Source organism: Thunnus maccoyii, chromosome 4 (assembly GCF_910596095.1).
Source record: "Thunnus maccoyii chromosome 4, fThuMac1.1, whole genome shotgun sequence".
NCBI lineage: Eukaryota > Metazoa > Chordata > Actinopteri > Scombriformes > Scombridae > Thunnus > Thunnus maccoyii.
This window is the reverse complement of record NC_056536.1, coordinates 9,610,921-9,624,760: the sequence shown is the minus strand read 5'-3', so window position 1 is coordinate 9,624,760 and position 13,840 is coordinate 9,610,921.

Below are 13,840 nucleotides of genomic sequence, written 5' to 3'. Positions count from 1 at the left end.
TCTGAATGAATCAAGACGTTGCCTGGCTTTGGTCAACTGATGTCAGTTTGCAGACTCTCAAAATGAAGGAGAAAAAAGACAAGAGAAATAGAAAGCATGCATGTACAGATATTAATGGTGCCCAGAGGATGTATCCTACTAACTTTGGTGATCCCCTGGCTTTTCCTCCAGCATCAACATAATGTTGAAATTTGTGGTTTTGAGTGAAATGTCACACGTGTTCCTCAAGATGATTTGATAACATTGGTAATCCCTCTAAAACTCTAAATCTAGGGCCATCATGAGGTCAAACTTTCAATTTGTCCAATATTGGTTAATGACCACATCTCATAATGACATTCCAATCAGTCTCAGCTGTACTTTGTGTTTAGTGCTAATTAGCAAATATTAGCATGCTAACATGCTAAACTGCAATGGCGACTATTGTACGAATTATTTCTCCTAAACATTAGCATGTTAACATTGTCATAATAGGCATGTTAGCATATTGACATCCTTGTCTGAGTACAGTGTCACAAGTCTTACAGAACTGTTTGCATAGCTTTAGACTCTAAGTCTTGTTCGTGTATTGGTAAATGGAAATGTTGTGGGTTGACATTCATGGTGGTGTTGATACTGGAGTAAGTAATTGTTGCACATTTTTTATTAATTTGTGTTTGATCTACTTTTTATTTATTGGGTCAATAAATAATGTAGACCTAAGTCCGTGTTCATGGTAGTAAGTAGTCTAAATCAAGGCAGACACAGACCTTTATTTAAGGGTTTTTCAAATAAACAAGATCATTTGTTGGTTTGCAGGCTACTTCTATTTCCAATTCTACACATGACATGAAGGCTGGAAGATAAAATGAAATCAGTCAATAGACATTTCACCAAGGAAGAGGTTAAAGAGGCTAAAGACTCCACATAGCATACAATCTTGTGGATCAATATGTGATTACTTACATTGAAACACTAATATCTTTACTCCAATACAGGAAAAGTAACATGATTACAGTTTGAAATGACAAAAGTGATATTGATTCTGAGTGGCCACATATCTAATTAGCCACTCTTTCTGTCTCCATGCTGTCCATGGACGCTTTTTTGATTTCTTTGCACCAGCAGAATTGCCGCTGAACTTTACAAAGATTCACTCTAGCCTCCCTATGGCTCTCCTTTCATCTGTTCCGTCTGTGTTGAGCAATGCAAGCCTTACTCTGACAGACATTGTGGCTCTGTCCTATAAATGACCTCTCCTCTGGGAATTCTGTCTTCTTTTCACAGCAGGAGATCTGCCCTAGTAAGAACTTAGGGATCCAAGCACATTAGTGTTTTTATGTTGTAAAAGGAACCTGTGATGTGGTATTGCATTGGTAACAGAGATCATATTATCTGTCAGTATGCGGACATTCACTCCCCTGTTTGCTTTTCAGCACCCTTCAAAGCTAACAGAACAATTTAAAAGTTTAAATCATAATACAATGCACTTAGTTCAGTCATGTCTCCAAGTGTCTGGCCTTAATTTCTTACTTTATTCTTAGATGAGGCTAATTTTGTCTAAACAGCAGAAGTAGGTTAATGACTAATTCGTCAATAATTTACCCCAAAGTTTCTTTCCACTTGTTCCTCTTTGAAAAAACAGCGAATGATACTGATGAGACAAATCTTTTTAACATGTATGTTTCATCAAAATTGCCACAATGAATTTCACTTCTCCAACTCGATCTTTAACACTCTGTTACCTAACTTCAATTTGATTCTGAAGGTTGAGGTAAATGGAAATAAACAAGATGCATCAAACTGGAACTGTTCCATTACTTGCCTTTCTGGTTGGTTGTACTCCAGATGCAATGCCATATACAGCAGAGAGGGTAAAAAGAGAGGATAAGCAGAGGTTTTCATGTCAGTAATTTTACTGTTGTGTCTCTGTTGCATTTCTGTTTTGTTTTTTTTTTTGTTGTTTTTTTTTTGTTTTTTTCATGACTACCTGTCACATCCACTTAGACTGAGACGAGGTGGGGTGCTTTCTGAACCAAAGTGCCCTTCAGTCTGCTCGGGCAAGTACTCCCTGGGAATAAAACCAAAACCACAGGCTTCCACTCCATGAAACAATTCTCTCTGCCACTCCTCAGAGATCTGCCACTATAATCTATTGAATTTCAAAACAGACTGGCAGGGAGACAAAAGCTCAGGCCCTGATGCAACGTGTTTATTCTGGGTAATGAAATCTAGATTGTGGCGAGGTCTTTGGCCATTTAATCAATCCTCTGAGTGATTTTGTGTGGGGCTGTCCGCACATTTAGGTTCACTCCACAGGGGTGCAAACCCAGGAAGGCTGCTGACAGTTGAAGGGAATGAGAGTAATCACGAGTTGCCTTTCGGGCATTTTGGTGCTTTAGGCCTTCTCACGCTGACCCAGAACACACCACCTGCATTGGCAGATTCAAAATAAAGACTTATTCACAAGGTAGAGCATTCAAGTACGGAGAAATATGCTGCAAAATATGATGAGATCAGCGACAAAATCGAACAAGCAACACAGTAAATTGAGTCAAATTATCTCACATTCCCTGCTCCCTTGAAAAGAGAGCTGTTACCTCAAATATTATAATATTATGTTGTGGCAAAGCTTGAGTATGTAACACAAGGTTGTTCCTGCAGTCGACGTACTGTACAATTCCCATGCATATCAGATCAGTCTAATGCACAAGTACGAATTAGACATGGAGTTCTCTAACAAACACGGTGCACGCCGGCGGGCTGCAGAAGCCAAATCCGACTGGAGGAGATGATGGGGTGAATCCACACTGTGGTTCTTATCAGCACTGCAGTGTGTCTCTGACTGCCTAATGAGGCCTTATTAATTCAGATCAGGGTGAATGATTACCTCATCATTCCCATTCTCCAGAGAGCTCCCTCTCCCTCTGTACTCTGCCCAGTAAATTTACAGCACGGTAATCCAAAGTACGTCTCTCGCCCTGAGACTTTAATATGTAGCGTTTGGAGCGGGCGTTGAATGATACGAGCCAGGACAAACCTCTAATATGAACAAGTCATACATGTTCCTGTGGGATTCAGCAATTACTTAGAATTGTTTTAAGTCTGCACAAATGACTGGTATCTGTTTTATCTATTTTTTATCTATTCTCTTTTAGAGAGGCTGCACTCCCACTAGCAGCAGATCTCTGACAGTAAACACTGAACACCCTCCCCATCTCTGTGCAGAGACTAGTTGCCTAGCAATGAAGTCTCTGATTTTATGGTCTGTGAGGCTTACATACGAAAGAAAAGGAAAAAATCCATCAGGATTAGATTTAGAGTACTGTAACAGCCAGACTCTTACTCTGTTTTTGCATGTTTATGTGGACAATATCAGGCTGCTGGTCTTTGAATATTGACAACACAAACAGTACAGCAAACAATGCTGCATGACCACACTGCAAACTTAATCCTCAGCGAGTGACACATCGCTCATTGATCCAGCTCCATGGGTGATACTGCCCTCACCATCTTTTGACAGAGTTGATGAAATATTAAACAAAACTTAATCCTCAAGGCCAACACAGGGTTTGTTGTTAATCAAATTTACAGTGATTGAATTCTTCAGCGCTTCAGTAAAAGGAGAGGAAGGCACTGCTCTATTATTTCACCACCAGGATTTCATTTCCCACATCATCTGGGTGGATGTTAAAATTTTCATGGTGCTGTTGTTAACAACCTAACGACTGAATGTGTGATTCATTGGACGGTTGATTGTAGTGCTGCTGTATACTCAAACTGAAAAGGAATCCATCAGAGTCGGCAAGACTGTCCCCACCAGAAAAACAGCATTGGTTGTTGTGTTCAAATACCTAACATGATCTATGTTTACATTTACCTGACAAGGACCTCTTGTGGCTGTGCAAATTATTACTTTTGAGTCTCGAAGGCGAAGGCAGACCTTCCCTGGTGTACAGGTAGGTCTTTATTAACCATGATGATGAAGGTTCCCTAACATTACCCACGTAGTTTTTATCCAAACCACAATCTTTCCTTATAGTTCAACTGAAATTAAATTGACTTTTTTTGTCTACTACAGCATACATATCTGATCTGTAAATGACTTGCACTGTGTTCTCAGAAACCACAAGTGAGAAAATTATATTTTAAATTCTTTGGTTTAATGATAGCTCCCCCTAGTTTTGCATTAATTCAATGAAATGCCTTTCTGTAATCTGTCTACATAGATGAAGACCTTATTTCCAGTAAATCAAATCTTGCATAAAGCGATAACGTGGCGTTCACTCACTGGCAAAGCGATTTGGTCACACTGAGCCTGATAGCATCCTGCTACACAACACAAGAGCCACAGACTGAACAACAACCCACATAAGCTCCTAAGGGAAGACAAAGTTAGCGACTATAGCTGGTGAACATCACAGAGCATTTAACAGGCAAAGAGCCAGATATTTTTCTCTGGAGCTGGTATAGACCAAAAGAGCTGAAAGAAGAACGAGTATTGAACTTACATTTCTGAAGTGGACACAAACACAACTTCAAGCAGTTGTTTGCTAACATATTAGCCATAACAACTTTAAGGTTACATCAGGTCTGTGTGCCTATCAGATGTTTTGGGAATTATTCTGCTCCCAAACAGTCAAAAAAAGGATTAATTTAGCTTCAAAACACGTGCACCGAAAATGTCCAAGTGAAAGTGGGGAGCATATTTAGCTTCTAAAATGTGATGTATTTCAGAGTGAAACAAAACAGCTAGCTAAGTGCAGTTTAAATCTTTTTAATCCTTTTAGATCACATATTGTTCGTCATACTGAGCACCTATTTAACAATATATGCCAAAAAAAACAAAAAAATTACATTTCTTTGTATTCTTATATCAAAATCCAACGACGTTTCCCTCCTGTACAACAAAATATGACGTGCTTTAGGGGTGTGCCCGAATACAAATACGTTATTCGGCAAAGCAAAAATAGTGGGTTTTTTACAAATATTTGTATCATACAAATATTTTAAAAATTATTTGTTTTCGGGAAGAAAAGAAAAAGAAGTCAAATACCAGCGCGCAGGTCGGTTACATCGCTATCTCAGTCTCTCTCCTCTGCTCCACGTCTACCAGCAGGTCTCAATGAGGGGAGTCACATCCACCTGCTACATGATGCACATTTCCTTATTTGGACATCATTCCTAGAGTTGGAGGTGTTCCCCAGAAATAAAGCTGAGCTACTGACACATGCGAAGTGCTCCCAAAGGACTCTCCATAACCTGTTGTTCCCCCTCTCCTTTCTACAAAGTTAAAAGCAAAGCAAGAATTGCCTTTGAAATTCTTCCCTATACGTTACACGGTGTGATGTGTTATGGGTGTATAAATAAGTAGAGGTCTGTCTGCAATGAGGCAAAGAGTAAAGTTTCAGCTCAGTAGTCAGCGCAGTCGTCTATGATCTGGGAGACTCCAGTTCGAGACCCAGTGTGGGGACTTCCCTCGTAAGGTATTTTATTCATGAAAACTTATTGTAACTTATTGTATTGTAAACTTATTGTAATTTTCTAAAACTAAAAGTGTAATAAAAACAAAAACAGGATTTTTAAGCCTCTTTCCACTTTTATTCGAATACAAATAAAAATACAAATAATTTTGACGCCTCAACAAATACAGATACAAATACAAATACTGGGCCTTCTGCACATCCCTAATGTGCATAAGTAGGCTTGAACCAACCAATTTCAACCAATAATATCATGACATCCACTCATCAATCAATCATCAACTTTTAGCGGCACAGAGCTAAGATTCATTATGACATGCCCAATTTTCAATGTTCAAATCAAATTACTCCCAACATTATTTCCCACCTGTCTATCCTGTTTCACTCAGAAATATGTCACAATACGGAAGTTAGATAGTCTCGAAACGGCGTTTCATCTGGACTTTAATATGAAGGCAGGGGTTAGCATGTTATCATAAATTACATTGGATTGGATAAATTCATCTCAACTGCAGTGTGAATTCTCAAAAATATTTAAATTTTTTACAGGGAAGGTGGAGGGGGTTGATATACATTTTGGCATATATTGATAACAGCACAATTAGGGACACAAGAATATAACTTTGAAAAATGTATTTTTTTGTTCTATGTCTTTAAGACTTGAATTTAATCAATGAGACCATTTAATTTGTGAGTCAATAAGGTTATTTTTGGGTTGTGCTGGTATTCCTGACAACTGACAAAAAAGCCATGGGAGTGAGAAAAAAGGTCAAGATCATGTCATCAAGAGAAAGGTTATTTCTCAGGATTTAAGAAGTTTAAAATAGATAAAAGCTCACACTGATGTTAAAAGGAGCTCAGTTATGTCTCTTGAATTTTCCATTCCTTTGGGTGATGATTTAGTAATCCACACTAGAGCTCATAGCTCACTAAAGGACTACAATAAAGTTATTTGGCAATCCTACAAAAAAGTACTCTGAAGTTTTTAAGATGTTCCTCCTCTTCATCTTCTCGCTCCTACGTCAGACAGAACAGATGACAGTGAGTGTGGTCAGCTTGTAATGCCAAATGAGTACAGCGGTGATATATTCGAAAATGCACTTTATATGACACATACCAGGAGAGAGCGTGAGAGCGCCTGCTTTGAGAAAAGAGTCTGCTGATGTTCTCCTGCATTTTTAATTAATTTCATCCTTACACTTCATGCCTGCTGCATCTCCCAGTTGCCAAAGCTCTTTAGCAAGAGAACCACTGTGAGAAATACTCCACGTCATATGGCTCCTGAAAAAGCTGCAAGACGACACAGCCCCTTTTATCTGGAACCAGATATAGTCAGTGGCGTGTGTGTATTATATACATATGGTCGTCTGTGTGTGTGTGTACTTTTTTGTTTCTTTGACAGCTAAAATGTCTTTATTGAAGAACAGAAAATAAAAGAACCCTTTTACAAGAGGCTGTTTGAGTGGTCGTACTGAAATTAAATTGCATGTTTTTTTGTCTGCCTCAGCATACATATCTGCTCTGAAAATCACTTGTTTTCTCTGAAAATCTGAAACCAAAAGGGAGAAATTTATGTATTATATTATATATCCCCTTGTTTTGCATTAATTCCACTGTAGCTTCTTGAACGAGCCACCAAACAGTCACCGGGAAAAGTGCAGTGCAGGCTAGATAGATAATTAGATGCTAATTAGATATGTGCAGCTCATTAAAAAGCATGTTAACATACCTGAAAATGTCACATCAGTCTGTTTATATGCTGGTGTGGTCCTTGTGACCCATGAGGGTCCGTGTGGGTCCATGCTTGTGAGGGTCCCCTCTGCAGACATTTGCACACAGCACAAAATTTGAAACTGCAAGGACTGTCCGCACTGTCAAGCATGCCAACTGCACATGCGCTAGAAAAGCAAACAGGAATGCCCGTCTCGTCTACTGTATGTATGTACTGTATTCATGTTCTCATTAAGCTCTTGCACACACCACTTTCTTTTTTCAACTTTTTCTTGTTGTTCTGCAACATACAGGAACTCCTCAGCAGCATTCAGACTGAAAACACCTCTGTGTAAAACAATACAAGGAAACCATTATTGGCCTTAAGACTGACACTCAGCCACCAGCTATTGCAGACCCTCTAACCCCTTATTCTACCTCCAGGTCCCTCAGGTCGGCTGATTTGGGACTCCTGGCTGTCCTGCAATCCAAACTTAAGTTCAGGGTGACCGTGCCTTTATGGTTGCAGCCCCTAAAGTGTAGAACAGAATTCCCTTCCCTATCAGATCTGCTCCCTCCATTGATTCGTTTATGTCCAGGCTCAAAACTTACTTTTATTCACTAACGTTTGAATTCTCTTGATTTTTGGCTTGTGCCTATCCTTATGTGTCATATATTTGTGCCTACAAGCTGCGTCGCTTGTTGTTTATGTCGGTGTTTCTTGTATTTGTGATTTTAACTACCTGCTCTGGTCTGTACAGCACTTTGGCCAATGTTGTTTTTAAATGTGCTTTATAGATAAATTTGACTTTGACTTTGACTATTGTTAATCAAAACTATTTAAAAAAAAGCTGACATTAATTTTGACTGCAAAGAGGGATGACTAAATGTGATTTCAATTGGACTTAATAAGGAATTACAATTTTAAAAAATATATGTCAAAATAATAAAATGTTCTGTGCTGAAATTAGACAAAAAAACAAACTTTTCACAACATAACATGGAAGACATACAATTTTGAAGGAAGGGAAAGTAGTTTTGTATTTAGCCATTACCAAAGCCATATTATTGCTTTGGTATGTTAAGCCCATTAACTACAAAATGTGAATATTTTCAATTACTGCTGTCCATTTTCCAAAGCACTGAGAGCCACATCACTCACTCTTTAGAAAAATATACTGCAGCTCAGCTCTGTTTATTTACTAGTTGAGAGACAGAGCCATATTTTTGCACGGAGTAAATATTGTGCCTCCTTTTCTCCTCCTTATGGTCTATTTTTTTTGGCAGCACCACGTCTCTAGCTATTTAAGCTCAGAATTTTTGGATCATTTTCCCAAACATATACCAAAAGTTTTCAGATTCATTTCCTTCCTTCGAGGTAGCCCTATTTGAAACCTCAGCACTCCATATGTTACTCTGTGAATTGGTGACATGCTGTAGCTTTTGGAGAAAAAAATCAGAAGTTTATTTTTACATTCTTTCCAGCTGCAGGGATCTCATCTTCAAAGGTATATCCATGCAGTTCATCTGGACTTTACAGTTTGTGCTGAGTTTTCCCATCACAACCACCAGCATGGCTCCACAATTTGGTTTTGCTGTACGCTACATCCACTGCCCCAGCCGAATGGCTACTAGCTGCCACTAGGCCATGAAACTTGGCATAGTCCGTACCAATATAAGATTCAACAGTTTCGTTTTGACCCATGGAAAGATTACAGTTACTGAAATTACATTTCAGCTGGAAACATTGATAAGATCAGAGAATTTCGTGGTTTCAATTAAATCTTAGTCAATACATTGTGTCTTGCACTTGAAGACTTTTTCTGTATTAAACCTTAACCAAGTGTGACGGCTCTCTGGCATGAACCGGGGGGTCGTCAAAGTAACTGGCTGCACCTTGGAGGTGGTGCTCTCCCAGACCACTCTCTTTCCAGGCAGCCTGAACCTCCACATGACGTCCACACTGCTGTACTCCTTTTATGTTTGCACTTTATATTACACTGCACACATACCTCCACTCATCCAGACATGCTTTACACCACTTACTACTTCCATATCCCCACACCTTCTATTTTTATTTATTAGCTGAATAAACTAATTTTGGTATTTGACATGTTTTGTGTGTGAACTCCCTATTTTGTTGCAAACCTGAGCCAAGTTTGTAACATAAGTTAATATCTAAACATAACCAAACAAAAGTGTGAAGTTAAAAAATTTTAAAGTTAACAATGCTGTAGTTGCAGGAAACAAAGGGAAATACGTTGTGAAAATTTTACTGATACGTTCACTATCAACATTTTATGACTTGCCAGATATATTAATCAACAACATTAATTCGTATAAATTAGTTGTATGTATAAAAGTGTTTTCTAGATGACAGGGTTGCTCTCTGTAAGCGGCCTGTCATAAATGGTCACGTACCAGAACTTTGCAGGCAGAATATTCACAACACATCCACATCAGGATAGCCACAGCGCAGCAGTGTGTGTGCATGCAAATGACCATTCCTGTTGTTTTATTACCATGGAACAATAGAAGCATTAATCTTGCTTTGGGAACAATTGCTATTTGCTTCACTTTTTCTGAAATATGTGAACACATAAAATGTTACAATAATAAGAGGGATCTGTGTTTACATGATTACCCCTTTTTTTTTTTGTCTGGGCCATTTTGTCTATGTAAAACCACTGACCTGTTTTAGTCTAATCATGACTAAGGTATACTTTGCCATAATACGTAATTTAAGACAAAGTTTCTCTGCTTGCCTTAACCTTGTGTTTAGAAAAGGAAAAAAGGTAACCTTGTCACATAAGGAACAGCTATAAAAGTCATGTACAAATCTTGTCACATAATCCTGTGTCTAGTGAATAAATGTAATGTTCATCTTTTTATTCATCTGTCAAATTCCGTTCCCATCTCACAAAATCTTATGAGACTTTGGAAACAGTGGAATGTCCGAAATAAGGTTGGAAATTCATTAGGAAAATATGGTTACTGGCTGCATTTCAGTTGAAGGTATTCACAAATATCGAAATACAAGGTCAACTGAATGTTGCATAAGTGTGTGTGTGTGTGTGTGTGTGTGAGCGTGCATGTGTGTGCGCTGTGTCTTAACTAGACAATATCATGTCACGTGACAGTGAGAGAGCACATATCTGGTCTTCACACTGCAGTAGATCCTCAAGTGAAGAAAGAATCTCATTTCCTCTCGGCCAAAAGGCTCGGGGTGAATTGATGCGCAGAACTAGAAGCCCGTGTAAAATTGACCATGAAAGTCGCTCAATTCAGATCAAAGTCAATACAGATCCTCTTGCCTGTTCAATAGCTTCAGTGCATTAGAGGTTGCAAGATGGCTTAGAGGGCTTTCTCCCCTCTTCCAGCTCTAACCAGTGACCAATGTCACTTAGAAGAGGGCTCCTGTGTTTCTCTGAAAATAGATGAGTTGATGCATGAATGACAGCTGATGTACAATTTTAGTTGCATGAACAGTCATTTAATTCTGTGAAATAATTTTAATTTGTGAAATTATTATTTAACATACTGCTAATTATTTCTGGTGTATCTTACAAAGCAGTGTTGATCAAAAGAGCAACATGTGGTCTATCTTCCTTCAAACAGAAAAGGATTCAGAAGAGATTCATAGGCAGCACTGTGAACATCCTTTAGTCCTTTATGGGTGGTTTGATGTTGTCAAAAGAAAATGCCAGTATTTGTCTTGATATTTTTCCTGCTCTTTCCCCTAACCTAGATTGTTGTTCAGTGCACAGTGTGTTTTTTTAGCTGTCATTCAAAGCTACCAACACTGTCATTTTACTCATTGCATCGTGTTCCATTCAGAAATGTTGTGTTGGAAACTCTGAACTGAGCAAAAACAAGAGTCTACTTTGAACTGACTGATATTGCGTGTTGATTTGCCAACATATTTTGTCACCTTAACATTAGAGACCTTGTTTTTATTTAATTTTAACTCTATAAATAGAAGATCAGTGAAGGAAAATAAGGCAAGTCTTTTTTCAAACAGTAGGTACTGTTGCCACAAGGGGCGTTAACAGGTGTTGGCATTGAATTTCCCTATATTTCCCAACCTTCTCTTCAGTTGTTTAATTGACATAATTTACAAGCAAATTCAGAAAATGAAATGAACAATACCAAATGCAGGATTCAACAACCATATATCCTAGAAAGGTACAGTTTGTTTTACTCTTGTGACAAAACCATTGATATTTATCGAGTTAGCTAACTTTTGCCACCAGAACACAACCAAGTTTGACTGTAGCACAAAACCCCTGGATGTGGTTAATGGGTGTGTTTTATTGATTATAAATTCAACATTTCATAAGACTCTTCCCGCGGTAGTTTCATGAGTTCACAGCTCTGTTCAGGACTTTCTCATCCACTGGAGATGGTCTCAGAGAGTTCCCATAGGAAAGCTTAGGAATGTGGCTGTGCACTGCTCTTTAACAGAGGTGGGAAAGTTAACGGGACAGATATTTGCCAAACCTTAATCCTTAAAGTCTGTTCTGCTGTAAAAGTTACAAAATAATGTCTGAAAACACTTCCAATAAAGCATAAATCTTATCTTTGTGTGGCTTGTCCAAGTCTGTCAGAGCGTGGCCTCATTCCAAAAAATACTTTGACAAGCAAGGTCAGGTTTAAGCTGTGTCAGAAGTGTTTTCAAACAGTTTTTTTAAAAGAGAAAAGACCTTTAAGGATGAGGACTAACTTCTTGTTTTTTGCAAATGTACATAATTTCTATGAGAACCATCCGAGACTGTCTCCGTGCAGTGAATAAGACAGCAGCTAACAAAACCAAACCATCAGTGTCTGTGGTCAGTGATTTTTCCAATCAAATCTCCATATAAATAAAGCATACATACCTTTGTATACTGTTACTGTTGTACAAATATGTAATTTAATAATGCAATATTAGACAAAATGGTCATACCAAGTTTTTTCAGGTGGCTAGTTCATCAATATCACCAATGAAGGAAACTACACCACCTGGTTGTCATGTTGGTTGATTAAAACGTCAATGCTAAAAACTAGGAAAAGGGGGTGGTGAACAGGCTAATGATACCTGTCCAACACACTGTACCTCACACTACTATTGGAATAAGCACTGGGCTCACCATTGACCTTGTAAAAGATTCTTTCAATTGGAAGGATATTGGTCATCTATTCCAATAAGATTTTCATGTACCGCAGTACCTCCTGGGCCTAAATTTAACTTGTGTCTTGTGTTTCTTCTTCTTTTGTCCAATCAATGAAAAAATAATTTATGGGTATTTTTTACCTGAATACATGCTGCTATTATTTCCTGTCTGCTTTTTTTAATAGACTGGATAACAAAGATCCTAAGATGTGTAGAGACATTTTCTGTTCATAAAATATGATCATGTGGAAAACTGTATCAGTCATTGCTTTATGAAAAAAGACCTTTGAAACTTCCTTTAATGCTTATAACACAAGCTGGCCATGAATGACAACTGACACGTTGACTCCCTATGGTAAAATAAAGTGACTACTTGATGTAAAAAACAAAATGAATAATTTAGAAGTGAGAAATATTTTGTACAAAGAAATGAGGCTTTTAATGAAAACATATGAGGGGCTGTTTTGAGCCTTTTTTAGCCATCTGTATTAAAGTTTTATTGCAACAGACTAAAAATCACAAAATATTCCTCGGGGTAATAGAATCACTTTAGAAACCGACATGAAAGCTGTTATAACTCATGAATGTCTCAAGTGCTGGGTAAGACTAAAGGAGCTCAGTATGCATGCTATACTAAATGTCGTAATATATTTGATAGCACACAATGGGTTTGTTAGACTGCTGAGGTCTTCCTGCTGTATTGATTGAACTGGAATCTCTCCAGGTTCCTGCAGCCAACTGTATTTCTCTTCCCTCCATATAAGATGAGCCCTCTCCCATCTCAAGCAATTAAAACACAGAGCAATAAAAAGTATGCCCCCTTAATTGCCTGAAACATTTTTGTTTCATGGTAATGTTCTAAATATCAGGAAATATATAAATTGCATTCAGCTGGCTAATTAACTTGAAATGTATTTAAAAAAAAATCTCTATTTCAGTGTTGATGCAACACACTAAAATATGCCTGGCTTCAGAAGACCTTTGAGAACTTTTCTACAAAAGCATGTCTGCAATGCCTCACTGGTTTCAATACTTATTTTATGTGCATTGAGCAAACTTTATTTCTGCATCACTGACTCAATCAGCATTTCGTTTGTTTCCACTGTCCAGAACATTAAACAGGAGGCCAGATTGATTAATGGCATTTCATTTTTCCCAGCATGCAGTGTGGGAAACCCTAGAGTGTTCTGATATATGTCCTCTAATTAGAGTGAGCCAGCTAATGAGCCTCATTTGGGCTCCAAAAACTAATAAAGGAAATCTAACGCAGAGGTGATGCCCTGTGGCAATTAGATAAGTTACCAGACAAGCAGTATTTTTCCGAACGCTTCTGGGGGCGCTTCAACGTCAGAAAAACATTGTTAAGTGTCTTCATTACCTGAGATTAATTTGTCTGTTACAGTCCCCAATTGATCAAGATTGATTGGGCTAAAAACACTTGTGCCAGCTGATGAAAGCAAGTGTGTCTGGCTCATTAAGAGCAACCTTGTTAAGAAGTAAAACAATGAATAAAATG